Genomic DNA, 3,636 nt, shown 5'->3' on the forward strand with positions numbered 1-3,636 from the left:
TCTAGCAATAATGACAATATATATTAAAATTTTTATACCAATGGTAAGAAGCATGACAATATACTGAACTGAAAAAGAAATCTAGGGACAATAAACCATGAAATATCAAAATTCAAAATTCATATGAAATGCTAATTTACAGAGCCAATTATTAGCTTTTATATATTATCTAAATAGAAAATTCTACAAGCCTGAATCCAAATTGTTATAATCCTATTTTTATCCTAACCATTGCAGATCTTCCTTTGTGCTAACTACTACAAAAATCTCAAATAAAGGAACGGATACAAAATAAATCACATACTAAACATATAGGACAGGATAAGTCCTTTCATCTAGGCATAAAAGCACAATCTTATCATACAAGGTAGAAACAAATTATTCAATCAGTGTAAAAAAAGGTACTCTAAGCATTCATTGAAATTCTAGAATCAAACTAGATTCAACATTATCATGAATGCAAAAGAAAGGAATTATATCTTATCAAAATAAGAGATAGCCCTTGTATTTGAAATTCACCTCAATCCATTTCTAGACCAAAGTACATATGCACACTCACAAAATTGATTGATAATAATTTAATTAGTGACCAACTTAAGCATTTAGTTACTTCCTGGAAACCTCCAAAAATGTTTCCTCAAATTTAATTTGGATGATGTGACCAAAGATAATCCGTAATTAATGGGTGTGTGTCATGGTGCACTCTTCCTTGGGGCCCATTATATGTTGTGCATGAAATTGATAATTGTCCTAATTAATTAAACTAATTACCCTGAATTGATATATCTAAATTCCATAATACTTTATCTATATTCTCTATTTGTAATATGTTTCACATCCCAATCATGACAAGTGCACAATCAATACAGATGTGCCTAAATTAACTTATTCATAGTTTCTATTTATCTATCATTAGATAGATCATTAATCTTGAAATTTTAAATATTGATTCAAAAAATTATAATTCAAATTAAATTAGAAATAACATTATCAACCTATCCATATAGGGGAAATTTTATTTTTCTACCATTAAAAACAAAATAACAATACATGGTATTGATTGTTATAGCTGAATACTGTAGCACTTGGTCTAAAGAAGAACCAACACTAGAGAATATGCATGCATAGGATATGATGGCCCATATAGCCTCACATTTTATATTCTATTAAATAATCAAAATAGTAAGTAAAATGAGTTTATATAAAATAGAAGGAGACTATTATTCATATGTACAAGGAGCATTCTTCTAGAGCAGATGATCAGATTAGATTAATCTTATGAACAAAAAACAAAAGATCTCATAAAGGTGTACATTAAAAGGATTCTAAGGGGCTACTATAAAGAGAAAAAGGAAAAGGTGATGATTTCTATTGATGCAAGAGTGAGTGCTTTCATACTAAAATTGTAGGTGTATTTTGTGACTAAGGACTCCACAAGCCTTTCTTGGTTAGAGATCATGTAACAAAATGTAGTGGGAATATTTTGTGTCTTTTGGCCTCTTCTATGGAGTGCAAGCATGTTATTATTCATAAAAATTGTTCAATAGTATTATAGTAGTTTATATAATGGACCAATTGAGTTGGAAGAATATAATTTAGAAAATACATTAACTTTATGTTAAGAATTTACAAGTGAAGCAAAGAGGAAAATCTTTTTGCCAAAGGAGTATGCCAACCTCCTTTTTCAATATTGATGATTGGTTATTTGGATTCTTATACTAGGTTAGAAAATATTTTCTTCAATCACCTCCCACCTTGACTTGTTTTTTTGGTCTCTTATCAACATAGCTCCTTGGCTAATCAGCTCCAATGTGGCAATCTAATAAATTCCTCACTTAATTTATGATAATTATTTCTCCAATTGGATAGTGAGGTTGTAGCCTTTTTAGGTTGGATATTTATTATCCTTTTGGGGTGAGAAAGCTCACCTTTCAACATATTTGCATCATGTTTGTACTTGTGGCCTTTTGATATATTAGATTTATGGTGGAGCTTTATGGTACCCTCTTGAATCTTTCCTATTATTATGGATTCTCTTTATTTGGTCAAAAAGAGGTTTCGTAGTTGATTTTTCCAAAGTAAATATGGATGCATTTCCATTTTCTTAGTTATTGTGGGAAATGATACACAAGGCTTATGATGTTTAAAGCTAAGGATCCTATCCTTAAGGACCCAATTTTAAGGATGATTCACTATTTTCTAACTATATAAATGCATCTAATAATGGCTATGATATGCAATATCAGGAGAAAATATTTTAAAATTGCAATAATATCTCAATGAAAAACATAGGACTAACCAACAACAATAAGAAATTAACAACCATCCCCCTTCAAAAAGAGAAATTCAAGGTTCAGTAAAACAAATGAGATTATCTAAACATCTAAAACTAAAGGAGCTAATGATTTATGACAAGAGCTTGTAGCCTAAGCATGGAAAATAGTGTTCCCAATTCAATACAAAAAAGAAGAAGGAAAAGGAAATCCTATCTTGTCATTAGCACTTCAAAATCCTCTAAACTTACTACATTCCTCATCATATTGCTTGACATCATTTTTGACATCCTCAAGTGGAAGTTGCACCTATACTAGCATCAAATATTTGGTCTAATTTTGGGAAGTGTAAGTCCCCAAAATTATTTTTTGAATGTAATAATCTTTGTCTAGAAGCCACTACATCATAAGTGAATTTCATTCTAGGGTTTGTGTGATCACCATATCATATAAAAATGACCCATTTTTCTTCCAATCTCATACTCATTCACTAGGCATTTCTCCAATACTTCTAAGATTCATCTTTGTCTTTCACCATTATGAACTAAAGATGAGAAAATAGTATGATTTTGTTCTACCTGCTAAACACCAAATGAAGATGAAAAGGTCTATGATTTTTTGTTTTAATGTGTACAAATATATTTGTAATTTTTGGCATTTTATCTAGAGTAAACTTTAAGCAACCCCCTCTTGAAAAGGATATAAAAATATTGGAAAATTTTACATTATTTTGAAAAAAATAGAAAAATTTATTTTATTAATTAGCAAATCTTACATTATTTAAATATTTTTAGAACTAAATTTTATAAAAATGTGGTGATTTTAAATATTTTTAGTTTCTAAATTATTAGCCAAAACTTTCTAAAATTAGCCAATTGATGAATATTAGCCACTAAAAAATACCCCGATTTTACTTCAAAATTTTAAGACAAGGTTTGTGTTTGTCATTGCTAATAAAAACTTCAAAGTCTTTTGGAGGTAACTATTAAGAAAATAATTTTTCAAATTAAAGTTCCAAAGGTGAGGAAGAAAAAGAGGTCCAACCTCTTATTCATATTTATAGAATATGTAAAGATTTAATTTGGAGGCTAAGTAAGTTTTGTTATAGAGGTAAAATGGCATAATTCTTAAGATAATGTAAACTAGCAATTGTACTCAGGTATGCAATGTGATGTTAAATAGGTAGTGAAGGCTAATTAATATGACACTTAGTAAATGATATTAAATTTTTTTTATAAAAATTAACACTTATATTTAAATATAGTTTTAACTATTAGTATAAATTAATAATTGTTTTAATTATGAATATTGAAATAAATACTTGAGAATTTAAATACATAATATAAATGGAAGATAATTAAAT

Source organism: Cupressus sempervirens, chromosome 7 (genome assembly GCF_028749045.1).
Source record: "Cupressus sempervirens isolate cs-2001-9-10 chromosome 7, ASM2874904v1, whole genome shotgun sequence".
NCBI classification, from domain to species: Eukaryota; Viridiplantae; Streptophyta; class Pinopsida; order Cupressales; family Cupressaceae; genus Cupressus; species Cupressus sempervirens.